Below are 15,900 nucleotides of genomic sequence, written 5' to 3'. Positions count from 1 at the left end.
AGGAAATGAGCAGGTTTGTTTCTTCAGGAGGAGAAGAGTTATGTCTGCAAGGCACGCCAGCTAAAAATACTCCGAGCTGTCGAGGACCGGGGTATACGAGAAAGGTCGCTTGGGAGAGCACGCCACCGGGCGATGGGTGCCCCGTGTCCGGGGGGAAGGTGGCAATGCCGCATCTACAGCTCCATGGCCTCCTTACAGCCTCCTCCAGAGGGGACGGCCTGAGGTGATGTTCAGCATACCCAAGGGTTGGGGTGCCCAGGACCCACAAAACTGGACGCTGCCTGAACCCTGCCCACGTACTTTGGCCTTTGTTTTAGGCTCCAAGGTGAGCGCAGCAGCCTGGCTCAGCCTGTTTGTTAATAATTAGTGCACAGAGTAATTGAGCCCCAGCCACGCTCCGCAGGTTCTCCACATTGATATTGTGATTGTGCAGGGAACAGAGATAGGAGCCCCCCCCCAGGCAGGTCACCCCAGGGGGACTCGGTGCCCCTGCACAGCACCGAGCAGCGCCCATCAGAGGTGACACCAACGAGGCTAGAACCTCTTGGGAAAGGGGACAGCCATCCCCAGTCCATCCACGTGACACCCAGGCAAGATAGCCAACACCAAGAACATCTTGGCCACGTGGTGTGAAACAGGTAGGGGACACAGAGTGACGGACCCTCACAGCTCTGACCCCAGAGCAGACCTTCCCGCTGTTCAATCAGTCACCGCAGCCCCAACAACCGTATTCCTCCTGGGGTATTTCCATTAGCGACTGCTCAGCCACCGCAAGCCCCAGTGAAGAACAAGGGCCGGGTTAAACTCACCCATTCTCCTAAGGATGGAGAAGGTGGCACATCGGCACGCACGGTGCCCCTCCACATCGCACCAGCACCTCCCCGGAGACCTCATCCGACACCGCACAGACCTGCTTGAATCCTCTCACATCTTCTCGAGTTTCAGCTAGCGAAAAGGCATTTCAAATAAGTTTTCCCCTTCTTGAAAAGGCTGAGTCCCTTGCAAACGACTCTGCAGCAAGGGCGTGAGGAGGAACTCGCCTGGCCTCAGTCCCAGTAAATCACAGTTCAGAGACAGCTGAACTCCATTTTGTGATTATTAACCCCAGCCCTACTCCATTTGTTTGGCCTGTCTGAGGCTATATATAGTGATGGGAGCAGGCAGGGCCAGGGGAGAATTGTGTGCAGCTGTTAAGCACAGCCCCCCCCACCTTTCAAAAAAAAATTAAAAAAAAAGGGGAAAAAAAAAAAAAGAAAGAATTCCAGCAAAACAGGAAGACTATGGCTGGAAATTAAAAGCAGCTGTGAAGAGGAGGGATGAGATGTCATACAGGGAGGCCTGACTTCAAAACTTGCAGGAAATGTATGAGAAATTTCACAGCCACTTTTCCAATCCATCATCCCGCCCGTGTCCCATGGTGGCCCTCGGCTGCGGTGGCAGACTGTGAGTGCCAGAGGCAGGAGCATCTCCAGGGTGGACTCAGCGGGAAGACCTACAAAAATGGCTGTTTGCTCTCGTATTGCCCTCAAAAAAAAAAATCTCTTGCTCTGCCTTCGTGACAGATCCTAATCGCTACGGATAGATGAAATGTCAAGAACAGGCAGGTGCTGGATCAAGGGAGCTCCAATATTGATGCTGTGCGTAGCTGGCAATGAAAAGCTGAGAACGGTAGCGGTGAAAAACTCTGAACTTGCACATACCTAATATGCAACCCAAGCGAAACCAGGATGAAAAAGGAGAGGTGGAGAAACGTGGAGGTGTTTTGCTGGGACCACCGTCCTCCTCCTGCGCTCTCGCGAGCCAGTGGCCTCTCGGCAGAGATAAGCAGAAGATGCTGCTCTTCCTCGTCGTGATTCATTTTGGAGCTGCCAAAGAGATACACACCTGGCCAGGTGACGCTGCATCAGCAGCCTGGACACAAAAGCTTCCCTTTGCCCTCTGCATCAGCCTGAAAAACGCCTAATGATTAAAAAGAAATGCTTGTAATACCATCCAGGGCTCTGCACTGCCAGTGTCAGGCAGAGGAAAGTTGCTTCTCAGTGTGCACGTGCAGCAGAAACCTGGACAGGTCCTGCTCTTAAATTGGTGCCGGCATTTTTACAGAAGTATAACCTACCCGGCTTTTGCTGGGTGCGTGTTTCCTTAGGCGTTTGTACTATTTAATATCAATTTATTTAAATGGATTGTTTTCCCCTCTAGACTTTCCCTGGGCAGGTAGTTCCACAGCCAAGCGTGTTTCACTGCAAAGCAGCTTTTATCTGACTCGGTCACATTTCCCTGGGGCACACGCTTGCTCCTTTCCTCTTTCCATCAACGTACAGGTTAGACAATCGCCATCTCCCACGACAAAAAAAAAAAAAAAAAAAATTTTTTTTTGCAATGAGGGAGCCTCGCGTGCCTTAGCTGGGGCCATCCCTCCTAGACGGACTTACTCCAGGAGGAGTTCAGAGATGGAAGGAGCATTGTGGGGGAGGAAAGACCATCCCTCTCCAAGGGAGGATGACTTAATCTGAAGACCTGGCGCTCGTGCGGCACCGGCATGGAGGAAACTCATTGCTGACAACTAATCTCTTGGCTCTTCATCGGTTGTTCTCCCTGGCTCTAACGGCAGCTCGGGCAACAGCCGCTTGCACCTGAACTGCTGCTCTGGCAGATGGTGCATCAGTTTAACGTTTCGCCTGAAGACAAAGCTCAGGGAGGGGAATGCAAGTGCTCGACTCGTCCCCTCTTTTGGATACAGATGTCAGTGCCTCAGCTGGCCAGGTAAACCCAGATGCGTGTGTTTACCTGGAAATCATTTCTTTCACTTCGCTGCAGGTGGTGTCCGGGGTATGTTCCTGGTGTTACCCAAGAGCCCATAAACTTGCTCTTCCACCCTTGCTCGTAGCTTCCTGTTTGCCAGGAGAGTTTAGGGTGAGAACAGCCCGGTTGGGTTTTGTTTTCGTGCAGTGCAGCCTTCTCTTGAGCGAGGGAGAGGAAGGCTGGCTTCATTCAAGCTGTGGTTTCAAGCAGCTGCTGGCACCAGGCACCCCGCAGTCAGGTGCGCTGCGCTCGAGCGACCGCACAGGGCTGATTCGGTGAGAAGGAGAAGAGGGGGGGGAGCTGAGATCAAGGTGATCATCTGCAAAGGAAGGAGCTTCCAACCGAAGTGCTGCCTGCGTGGTAGGCTTGTGGCTAGCTAGTTCACCCCTCCCTGTCGAGGCTTGGAGAGCTTCAAACTCAACCTGATGCTCTTGTTCTGCACCTGCTGCTGCTGAACTGCTCACCCGATGGAGAGGTCTCTTTTTCTCTTCTTTTCAGCAAAACCCTGGGATGAAAAAATGGGAGACCTGTAGGTCTCTTCAGAACGTGTCTCAGGTTTACATTTGTCACTCTTCCAGGTCGATAGGAACTGTAGGTCTTCTCAATCCCCCTCCTTCCCGTACGCCCCAGGGAAAGGGTGCTGCGGTCCAGGTAGAGCTCATAAAGGACGTCCCTCCTGCCCACATCTCTAGCCAGGACCCCGGTGTCCCGCTTTGAGTCTCTAAGTCCAGATGATTGTCCTAAAGAGGAAGGGATGAGCAGAATGCTCAGGAACATCACCCAGCCCAGGCAGGGACGTTTCACGCTCATCGTTCCGTTCCCTCCACCCCCTTAACGTGCTGCTCAGACGCAGCACGGAGCAGTTCATTGGAAAACAACCCAGGGAAGCTAATTCAGGCATGAGAGCTGCTGGGAATTCCTGAAAATTACCCCTTTCACACTCAATTTTGCCCCTGGCTTTATTGTGCCAGTTTTAAGACAAGTGCTGTATCCCATCAGAGCCGCTCAGTCCAACGTGCCGGAGAACGATGCTTCCCAAGCTTTCTTCTACCAGCAACCTCTCCTGTCATCAAACCATTGTGCCAGTCCCATCATAAATTCCTGCTCCAAAAATAACTAATTTCCTCTTGTGAAATGAGGAGAATGGGGACTCTTCTGAGCGTCTTCATCACCCGCAGGGGAAGCTTCATGCCCACAGGGTCGCTAGATGTCTTGGTGATGGGACGTTTCTCTTTCAAAACCTCAAGTCCCATACCACGTACTCACCACACAGGGGGCATTAAAACTCCTCTCCCTGTTCTGCCTGCTTCAGTAACGGACATTTTTCCAGCTTCCTCTGAGTCCTGAGAGCTGCCACACGGGAACAGGCATCTCGTGGGATGCAGAAAATGTAGGACAAAACCTGAGTGGTAACAGGAATGTGGACACAACAGGAGGAGTGAGATGGCAGGAGAAAAGAGAAGGCTCTCGGGAGAGATCTCCAAGAGGTCCTGGTGGACCCCGTGCTCCCTGAGAGGCACAGATTTTGATCACTGAAATCTGACCATTTCCCAATAAACCACCACTTCTTCAGGGCTCATGAACCTGCTCTTCATCCATCTCAGCCAGGCCCTTGGAGAGCCGGGACAGTGGCCGAAACCTCGAGAAACTCTGTGCAAACCCGTACGAGACCCAAATCTTCTTTCCCAGTTCCCATTTGCACCAGCCAGTAGGGATTTAACCCCTTGTTGGTTTGTCGCTTGCACCTCGATCCCGTGTGCGTGCAGGAGAGGGAGAACGAGGAGACACCGTCTGATTGACTGTGCAAATCTCTAGTCAGGAGAAGAAGTTTGATTTACTGAGGCCAGAGGTAGTAAAGAGCTTGGACAGGAATTTGCACTAAACCTTTGACACACAAGACATTTCCCTTTCTGGCCAAGACAAACAAAGGAAGGAAGTGTCTGGGACTTTTAAAGCAACCTAGTGGAGACAGGTAAGGGCAGATAAGGGCTGAAGGAAGAGTGGGTTGGGTAAGGGAAGTATCTAGTTCTAAAGATTTGTTTGAGTTCTTAATATTCTGCAAATCAGACTTCGGGGAGGCGAAGCTGCCCGGGGAAGAACTGCTTGCGACGGGAGAAACAGGCTAAACGTCCCTAAGTGCTGAGTACAGGGTTTCTAGTCACCCTCCACTTTTTCTCTTTTTCCACATACTTTGCAAAGTTCTCTGTGCCCAGTGCTTATCCCATGACTAAGGCTTGCAGGATTTCAGTGCTCGTTAGCCGACCACTGTCAGGCTCTGTAAAGTCTCCCGTCCAACGATGCTGGGCTCAGGTGCCTGGGCGATGTCTGCCTTTACCATTCCTGCAGGATCCTGCCATTTCTCAGCTTTATTGCTTGGTGTAAAAGAGCATTCGCCCCTTGCCAGCACCAGTTCAAATCCTCTAATAAAAAGACCAGCTGGAGCTGTTTCTGCCCTGCAAGAGGGGGGAAAAACACCGTATGATGGAGGGATTGACCAAAAAACCCCATGATCAACGGAAGGATCGGCTCAGCATTAATGCTGTTCTCTGTCCCCATACCACTCGTCTGGGGGGCGCAGGCGATCCTCTTATTTCCAGTGCTGGGAATGGGACCAGCAAGGAGTCTCCTGTGGGACAGCAGTCAGGATGAGGTCCGGCTCCTCCTTAGCCACGGCATCTCTACCCGGCTCCGAGAGGGCATCCTGCACCGACGGCGGCTGTGGGAAGTCAGGCATCCCTCCAACCTGCAAGCAAACAACAAGTACCTTTCCCAATTCAACATCCCTGATTCATCGCCCCAGCAGCAAGCGGTTGCCAGAAGACCGTCCCTGCCAACAGACTTAAAACGCAAGGGTTAACCTTGCCTGCGTGAGGTTAATTGTCCTCTCAGGGTTTCAATTTCTCCTTGGAGTTACCTGCGCGGTGAGAGCTGACTCCACGGGTCCCCTGCGCACATCCCTCCGTTCGCATTCTGCTCTTTGACCTCAACTCTTTCCATTCTCCACAAAATCGCTCCAGTTTCTTTTTTAACCCTTTTTATCGCTCGGGAAGCGACACGGCAATATCGAGTATCTCGTGGGGCGGGCTGCTAACGTTCCTCCCTACGGTACTGCGAGACACAGTATGGACGAAGGATATATTTTGGCAAGATCCAGGGGCCAGAGGGAGCAGGAAGGTCCTCAGTGCCCACAGAGGCACGGATCCTGCTCCCTTTGGGGTATTTTGTGTGCTGTGAGTCATTAAATTAAATGCCTGCCCAGGGACCGGTCTCCCTGGCCGTGGCTGCCAGGGTTTGGATAGGCATTCTGCTGAGGTTCCTCTGCACATCCAGTCCGAGATCATGAAAACAAAACTGTTGCTTTATTGAGTTATTTATAAAGCAAGTCGGACAAATAAACTTTTCCTACCCAGAATGGTCAAGGTTACGAATCCATAGTTCTCCTTTCCTATGGGGACCTTGTTTGTGACTCATTCCTGGCAGCCGTTCGGGGGCTTCCAGTCCATGAGCTGGAAGCAACGAGCCCTTCAAAGGGAGGAATGGCTCGGCAGAGGCAGCCCAAGGCTCCTTGCAAGGACCGAGCCTGGTCCACCCTCGTTTGTTACTATTAAGCAAAGACCTGCGCAGAAAAGCCATCTGTAACGCACGCAAATTCTTCTAAAAACCCAGAAAATTGGCTGGAGCACCATCTTGAGGCAGTTTCTGGAAGCTGTGGGCAGACCATCTCCTGTAGCACCTTTCACCGGGCTGGGGGTTGGTGGGGATGAAGATGCGGGCGTCCCTCCGTGGGGTGAGATGCACGCATCATCGGGGAGCCGCCGTGCAGCCTCCGGGATGCTGCCAGGCTGAAGAGCTCCCTCCCACCGATATCTACAGGGATACAGCACGACCTTGGGATTCAAGGTCCTTGAATAGCAGGTGGTTATCCTATTCTTCCTTTCTTCAGCCCGGTACCCTCGGACAAAGCCTCTGTTACTGGATATCCGACCACGTCATCCACTGATCTGGCAGGTGGCCCTGAGATGAGATGTTTCACACTCTCCCGCATCCCTAAAACCGTATTTTTTTTTCCTGCCGCTGACTCTAATCTGTGCGTTTATGTCATCTGTGACCCCCGGCGTAACTTTTTGCCTGTGTTTCTCTGCTCTTCAGTAGTGCTTGTCACCGGAGCGCCGGTGGGTCCACCTGAAATTAGGAAATGCTTTCCGTCACTTTTCCAGAAATTCTTGGTTTGATATTACTGTGCTTGATCTGCTATCGATTTTTCTCAGATTTTCCTTCAAGAGCCAGACTGCCTAAGAGTCTGCCTTTATCTTCTGCTGGTTTTGACCACAACTTTATTATCCCATATTATCTTTTTGATAGTATTCAGACAGTGCAGAGTGCTGCTTCTGTTTGCTTTTGAAAGTGGAGACTATTATATTTTTTAATTCCGCTGATGCTGAAAAGAGCTACGATTTCTAAGAAGCGATCCTGTGCGTGCCCTGACATGTTTCACAACTCAACGCCAAGCAAGCCGGGCTCTGCGGCGTTCAGTGAAAAGGCTGGAATTGTTGGGGGTTTTTTTGTGCAGATTTGCTTTCTGTAATCTGACCATTCAGGTTGTTCACAAAGACGACTTGATTTTTTCAATACGCGCAAGCCCGTGATCAGCTTTCTCCAGGGCTGATCAAGGTTTCCCCGCACAATGAGTCGACTCTTTGTTGCCGATTCCTGAGGAATTCTTACCAAATACAGCACAGGCTTAAAAAAAAAAAAAAAAAAGAAAAAGAAAAAGAAAAAAACCACCTTTTAGCCTTGCTGCTCATGTCCAAAGCTCCAAGGCTGCTTTGGGGATGCTCACCCTTGGCAGCGGGTTCACAGCTCACGGCGTTCAGCTTTAAGGGCGATGCATCTTGAAGCGTTGTTTTTCTCTATATGTCCTATGTTCACAATATTAAATACTTCCTTCCCCTTTGGCCCTGGAGGCTGTTCTGAAAGCTGGAAGCCCCGGCGTCTGTTTGAGCAGGGCCTCTCTATCACCAGAATCTGCTTATCTGCAAGCTCAAAGGAAATTCTGCTTGGCTGATGTGTTCCAGCTCCGGATGAAACGCCTCCTGCCTGCACACACGGAGAGTTTCATAAGCGAGGGGCCGAGACGCCGCGAGACTGCTTCTCAGGAACGCCGCCTGCGAAAATAATCAGGGGTTCTCGTTTCACGCAGTCAGCAATCGCGGGGGCCAAAGTTGCCGCCGGGATCATCCGAGCGCCACGGGACTCGTTCAATGCCTTTAGGGCAAGAGATTTCAGGAGAGAGGGGGTTGAGGGACTCGAGATATACTTACGTGGGGAGCAACGTCTGGAAAATGGAACGTCAAATGAAATCCCGTCAAATAAAATACGATCACAAGGACTGAATGAAGTCACTAGAAAGTCCAGGCAGGTTTAAGAGCTCACTTCTCTTGAAAAGAGGGAGTTTTATGTTTTCAAGGGTCTTTGCATCACCTAACAGCACGCCTCAGGGCACAGAGCGTGCTCTTAATGCCGTGCTAAAAATAAACCACTCGGGAAGGCTCTGACAGCCTTCTCAGTGCTTCAGGTACTTTGAACTGAAAAAGGGGGAAAAAAACCACAAGAAAAAAGGTCTTTGTCAGCCACGTGACCCTAGAGAAGACTTTGGCCAAGCAGTAGACAGCAGATACAAAACCAGTGTCCACCATGGTCGTACCAAGTTGCGTCCCCAAATGCGGGCTCCAAAGATGCTACAAACGCGAGTACCACACGTTTCTTTTTGTCTAATTCAACATATACTTGAAGCCACTAAAACAGCTGGTGGGATGGTACTGGCAGATACACACAGCGCCGTGCCTTTGCCACACACCAGTGACAGAATCATAGAATCTTAAGGTTGGAAAAGACCTCCGAGATCATCAAGTCCAACCGTTGACCCAACACCACCGTGTCTACTAAACCATGTCCCGAAGTGCCACATCTACCTGTTTTTTGAACACCTCCAGGGACGGTGACTCCACCACCTCTCTGGGCAGCCTGTTCCAATGCCTGACCACTCTTTCGGTGAAGAAATTTTTCCTAATATCCAGTCTAAACCTCCCCTGGCACAACTTGAGACCATTTGCTCTTGTCCTTTCGCTAGTAGGGAGAAGAGACCAGCGCCCACCTCACTACAACCCCCTTTGAGGTAGATGTAGAGAGTGATCAGGTCTCCCCTCAGCCTCCTCTTCTCCAGGCTAAACACCCCCAGTTCCCTCAGCCGCTTCTCATAAGACTTTTGCTCCAGACCCTTCACCAGCTTTGTTGCCCTTCTCTGGACACGCTCCAGCGCCTCAGTGTCCTTCTTGTACTGAGGGGCCCAAAACTGAACACAGCACTCAAGGTGTGGTCTCACCAGAGCCGAGTACAGCGGGACAACCACTGCCCTGGTCCTGCTGGCCACACTATTCCTGATACAAGCCAGGATGCTGTTGGCCTTCTTGGCCACCTGGGCACACTGCCGGCTCGCGTTCAGCCAGATGTCAACCGGCACCCCCAGGTCCTTTTCTGCCGGGCAGCTTTGCAGCCACTCTTCCCCAAGCCCGTAGCGTTGCATGGGGTTGTTGTGACCCAAGTGCAGGACCCGGCACTTGGTTTTGTTAAACTTCATGCAGTTCTTGGCTCAGATACGTCCTGGATGAGAACAAGTGGATGAAGCAGAAGCGAAGCTTCCAGGAGATGCTGTTGTGAGCAGCTGAAAGCACGTGGGAAAACCTGCTTGAATGGACATCTCTCCTGGTGAGACGTCTCGTGCAGGATTAGACCGTTGGACTCAACGAGGGGAGAAATGGCCAAGCCCGGCTCCACTCAATGGAGACGTGAGCAGGGAGCTGTCTTCTCAACGGGTGGAAATTATAGTTTATATAAAACAATTTCACCTCTGTCACTTGGTTTCCTGAAAGCTGATGGAGGAAGAGTCAGAATGAGGGGAGTGATAGAGTTTGTTTTCTTTTTCTAGAAGACACTGTATATTTTTATTCACCCCCTTTTTTTCTTTTTGTGTGTTTAGATAAAAGTTAGGACAAAAAAGACTTTGCTGAACTGGTTCCAAGTTAAAGCCCAAGAAAACAAGCTTCAACCTTCAGGGCTGAGAGGTTCAGCGGGTCGTCAAACCCAGTTTTGCTCGCACAGGAAATCACATCATGTAATCCCTCGTTCGTGACTTTGGCCAAGGGTAAAAATCCTTCTCAGCAAGAGCGTACCGACATTTCAGAGAGCAAAGTCCCAAGAGAAACACCGCACTTGAGGAAATTGGGGTTTTTCAGGAACAGACAGTGCGGTGGAGACGTTTGCAGAAATATCAGGTTCCATCCCTGCTTGGGAGAGCCGGCATCCAGGCTCAGTTTGAGCTATTTCTTCCTGAATTAACACTTTTTAAATGATCTTTCCATCTGTAGCCACTTTGCACTATATTTTTGTTATCTTTAGTTAGTTAAAGCTGCTGACAGCTTCTTGTTTCAAGGTATACTTTGGTTTCCTTCTTGAAAAAAAAAAAAATTTTTTTCTTAGTTTCATGGCAATTAAAATTGCATTCTTTTCCAAAATATCCTCCATTATCCATTCACAGAGGTGAGAAAGAAATATCCTCCTCTAACTGGAAAGACCAGTTACATCTTTCCCGACCCATTTCTTTAACCTGCTCTTAAAATCTTGCAATGCTTCTATCCTTCCACTTTGCAGGGAAACCGCTGAAAATTCCTCTCCGAGTAGGGCTCATCACTCAGTCTTGGACCCACTCTGGAGTGATTTTATCTGAACTCTGTTTCTTTAGCTTGCTCGTGTACTACGTGGAACAGTGTCAAAAGCCATAAAACTGTATTTACTGCCTCTTCTTGGAGCGCGGCGCTCATAACATCATTGCAGAAGTAAATTATCTTAGCTCAGGATGGTTGGATCTTGCCAAATTAGTATTGCCTGTTACTCATTTTCTTTGGTGTTCTTCTTTAGGTGCTGACAAACAACACGTTTAACTGCTTGTCCCACTGTTTTCCCAGATCCCAACACCACATAATTCTCTCCTCGCCTTCGCTCTCCTTTTTAAGAGAAACCTTTGGCAATTTTCTTGACCATTTTCCATCCTCCCCAGGTTAGTGGAGGCTTCCTTCCCCACTTTCTCCTACCTGTTGAGTGAATTTAATCTTGCCCAGATAATTAGAAAGTATATAATGAACATAAGTGCTTTCTAGCCTGTTCTTTCCTTACCGTATTAAGATTTCTTCCCTCTTTACCATTTATGTCAATTATGTCACTTATCTGATCGATCCCGTTTTGACCTTCTTGGCATTACCCACTATTAGCTTCTTCTCTTGAGAAAGACCTAGCTCTGCTGTTCCCTTGGTCTTCCCTCTCCACATACAGCAATTTCTCCGCTCCTTACCGGTGAAGTAATCTCCTACCCAAGGAAGAATCCAAGGAATTGTAGAATCGGCTACGGTTCATCTCAGGTACACCCAGAGTAATAGGTTGTCCTGAACCGATACCTGATGACCCTTTTGTTTTGTTTCCGTAGGACTTTCCATGAGCTCAGCCACATTTCAGAACTTTTACATTCTTTAAACCCATGCAAAGCACCTAAACATTTCGCTGGGGAGGATCTTCTTGCCTACTCTCACCCACAGCTGCTGTTCACTAGCGTGCCACGTTCTGGTTGTTTCTCAGTTGTGCAGGAAACAAACTCGTCCTTCAATATCTATATTATTTTAATTAACACATTGTTTAAATCATCCACTGACTATTATTCTTTCTTTCTACACGTTATGTTGGGTTGTCATCGCTTCAGCTTCTCTTCTTTTCCCCATCGCTCTCAGAGTTTGGCTCAGAACTTCGCATATTACTGCTGCAATCTTATCGAAATCTTAACACCACAACGTCTCATTACTTTTATGCCACGATAGCAGGACCACGTGCCTTTGGACCAGCAGCGGGCCGCTGGAATCAGAGGATCTGATTTTCTCTCACGTTCTGGCTTTCGTTAGCTAACAACCCTGCAAATCCCATGGATCCTCTTGTACCCTTTACCTATGGTCTAGAACTGGGATTCAGCCCCAGCGCTTTTGCCAGAATTCGGGCCGTTCGCCGCCTCCTTCAGCAGCCACGAACGCTCTCAATGGCTGCAGGTCCCGGTCATCTCAAGTGCAAGTCACCGCTCACCTCCGCGGCCCCGTTCCCTCTGCTGACCCACAACATGCTACAAATCCAGAAGACAAGGAGAGACACCCCCCCCTCACAGCCACAGAAGAGAGATTCCAAATCCAGAATTAGAAAAACAGTCGGTTTGGAACATTGTGGCCTCTGCCCCAGGCGGTCGTTGCTGGGGGAAGAGTTAGGACCAGATAGGAACTGAGATTTCTGCAACGCCTTGGCTTTGGAGGAGCGTAGGGTTTGGTCTTATTTCCGAGCTATTGCAGCCAACCGTCTTCCCCACACGTCCTTCTCCCATTTCCTCATCAATCGTTTTGAAACGACCAACCAGGCACGTTCTCCATGCCCATATTACGCTCCCAGCCGAACCATCCTCAGTCCCCTGGAATGATACGACCGGGTCTTGGCCATTCCCACCCCTGGAGAAACCTCTCCTCCCCAGAGCTCACGTCCTCACCAGGTCATAGCTGCCGCACGCAGCACAAGGGGCACATCAGGAAAAGCCACTTTGGGCTTCTACCACCCTTGCTCGCCACGTAGCCCTGCGCTACCTTGGCTTGGGAGGCGGCGCGAAGGTTGCAGCCCTTTGCGGGGACGGAGTTGGGTCAAAACGGAGCAGGAATTGTTAATAACTCTCTGGATCCAAACTATTCTACGTGCTTACAGCAGGGTAGGGTTTTTCTTGCTCTCCATCACCAAGGAACTGTTAATAACTCTCTGGATCTGAACTATTCCGCGTGCTTACAGCAGGGCAGGGGGTTTTTGCTGCTCTCCATCGCCAAGCTGCCTACCCCTAGATCGGACACTGGGGCTCTGGAGTTTCCCAGCCTCGCCAGAGTAGCAAACGCTCCGGGCTTATCACCGCATCAGAGCGGTTGGGAGACAGTTGAGTGTCTCTCGAAGTGCTGATAGAAGGGAAGGCTTTGCTCTTGGAGATAAGAAGCCCTCCCTGAGGAGCCAGGGGAGTTCGTTGATATCAGAGCGTCTTCCAGCACTTTGCAGACACAGCCTTTGAACGTGCGAGATGGCGAGGCGGGCACGTAGACGGCAGACAGCGAGGGCTGTGTTTTTGAGGTCAGTTAACCGAACCCCTCGCTATCATCTACTTTCTTTGCCCTAGAATTATTTTTCTTTTGTTGATCAAGCCTTTGCAGTGACCTCATTGGCTCAGCAGGCTGTAAACAGCCAGTCGAATCCTCGTATTTTTTGGAGCTAGATTAATTCGGGAGAGATAGGCACTTCAGGAAGGTATTTCAGCCTAAGATTTTGAAACGCGTAACAGCTCTCTGCGTGCTTGAGAAGCTGCCCAGCTCTTGCTGCAGTTGTAAAAGACAAGTTTCATAAGCATCTCCCATCCGGTTCAGGGGAAAGCAGGTACGTCTGGAGCAAAGTTATTCGCTGCCGTCTCCAGCTAGAGCTCCCCACACCATCCCACGGCAGCAAATCCAGCCTCCGGTGGTTACGTGCCATCTGATGGTCACGTCTTAGTCAAGCAGAATGTCTAGGGCACCTTTATCTGGAGGAATTGAATAGATCTGATTTCCAGCATTGGGTAATTTGGGTGAGCGTAATCATCAGGGAGCCTGTTCTCGGTTGTGCACTCAAAGCATTCGAAAACAAGGAGGTCGAATATTTTGGTGAGGCAGAGGCTGGTTTTACACAACAAAAGGTGGTTTCAGTTCCATTATATGGGGGAAAAAAAAAATATTTCCTTTTTCATTTTAAACTTGCTGCCCGGTCATTTCCTTGGGCAATGGGAAGAGCAATGCAGACACCTCCACCTTGTGCCGTGCAGCTCATTGATGGAAATCCTCTGCCATCTGCTGGTACCCGCTACCGCAGCAAAGTCTGTCGCTGCCTTAGAAATATGCAGAGGGGAAAAAAAAAAAAATAATAAATAGGCATCTTTAAAGTATGTAAGCGCTCATCTAGGAGAAAGGCTGCCTGTCCCGGTCCAGTAAGAGATGCTGCATTCCTCTGCATGTCCTCTGGCTTTGAGCGGTTGGAGACCACAAGGTTTTGTCAGCCAGGGATTTGCACGGCGACCAGCCAAGCTGTGCGAATCAAACGCCTCTGTGCGAGTATTGATAGACCGGCAGAACTCCGCTTTTGCCAGGTTCTGGTCCTGGAGGAGCATGTACACCCACGTGCAGAGCTGCAGGTAGCAGGGTCTGTAGGATCTGAAAAGGTGCAGTGGAAACTGAAACCACCTTTTTGTTACCTGCCTTCTCAGAACCCCAGCCTGGTTTGGGCTGAAGGGACCCCACAGCCCACCCAGTGCCACCCCTGCCATGGGCAGGGACACCCTCCACCAGCCCAGCTTGCCCAAAGCCCCATCCAACCTGGCCTTGAACACTGCCAGGGAGCCAGGGGCAGCCACAGCTTCTCTGGGCACCCTGTGCCAGGGCCTCAGCACCCTCACAGGGAAGGATTTCTGCCTCACATCCCATCTCCATCTCCCCTCCTGCAGCTTCAGGCCATTCCCCTTGGCCTGTCACTCCCTGCCCTTGGCACCAGCCCCTCTCCAGCTTTCCTGGAGCCCCTTTAGGTGCTGGAAGGGGCTCTAAGGTTTCCCCGGAGCCTTCTCTTCTCCAGGCTGAACATCCCAACTCTCCCAGCCTGTCTCCATAGCTGCTCCAGCCCTAGCAGCGCCTGACATCTCTCTCGCTGTCTACCAGAGTCCGGCTATAAGAAGGTGGGAAGGGAAACCCAGGCATAGAAAAAAAAAAATTGAAAAAGCAAGGGGAATCGAGAAATAAAGGGGGGGGGGGGGGATAAAAAATAGGGGCAGCAAACTAAATGGAGAGCTAGAAATGCAATCTTCATGAGCAATGGGGGAAGCAGGCACTGTGAGAAGAATAAAACGATGGTGGGTGAGGAGCCAGAAAGGGAGCGCAGCAGGGTACAGGGCAGCATCAGCAGAAGAGCAAAAATCCCCAGGGATCCGACCAGGCTGAAAGGGAGACGGAGGCAGGGATGGGAAGGATGCAGGCAGAGATCTGGAGAAGCACGGCAGCGATGGACACACGACTCACCCCACCTCCTGGCACCCACGGGAGACCTTCGCCACGCCGAGGGCTCTCTCTGCATGTCCCCCCCCCCCTTCCTCCTCCACAGTGCCGGCTGCCCGACCCTTGCCCACCCAGGAGTGGGTGGCGGGTGCCTCGACGCTCCTCTCCCACCAGGGTCCCCGGACGCACGGCAGCTCACGCACGCGGCCGACGGAGGCACCGAGCTCCCGGTGCTGCGTGCTGGTGGTGCACGCTGTCGTTGAACGCTTGAAAAGCGTTCAACGACAGCGTGCACCACCAGCACGCAGGTTTCCTTGTCGCAGCCCCTTCGTTTCTCTCCCAGGACCAGAGCCTTCGGCACACCAGGACCATCCTCATCCTCAGCAGCACCCAAAGAACCACCCTGACCATTCCCCACCTCCAGCCTTTTGAAAACCCGGGTCCAGCCCCATCCTTATGGGACCCACCTGGGCTGCCCAGCCCCAGCACACAGCTGGGAAGGTTCGGTCCTTAATGCACAACAGAAATATCAGCCATGGAGAAGATGTTTCTGGACAGAAACCTCCCTCAGGGGCCCTCGCACAGACCCACTCCCATTGGGGCTGCGGGCTCGCCTACACCCCGAAATGATCTGGTGTACAGTGAGAGAGACGTAGGACAGACACACGGACACCCGTGGGGTGCAATGGAAAGAGAAGGGGGGGTGGCACTGGGGATGGCTGGTGGTGAGAGATGGGGGGGGGTGACGGGGAGGATTTGGGGGGGGGGTGGCAGGACACGGACGGGACAGCGTGACCCGCGGTGGGAACTCTGCCGCCGTGACGAGGAAGGGACAAGGTGGGAGCTGCGGGGGACGGGGGGGCTGGAGGTGAGAAGTGGTGGCAGCGAGGGGACAGCGTGGGGGGGTCTCTGAGCTGGG

This window comes from Grus americana, chromosome 31, assembly GCF_028858705.1.
Source record: "Grus americana isolate bGruAme1 chromosome 31, bGruAme1.mat, whole genome shotgun sequence".
Taxonomy (NCBI): Eukaryota; Metazoa; Chordata; class Aves; order Gruiformes; family Gruidae; genus Grus; species Grus americana.
This window is presented reverse-complemented; position numbering follows the sequence as displayed.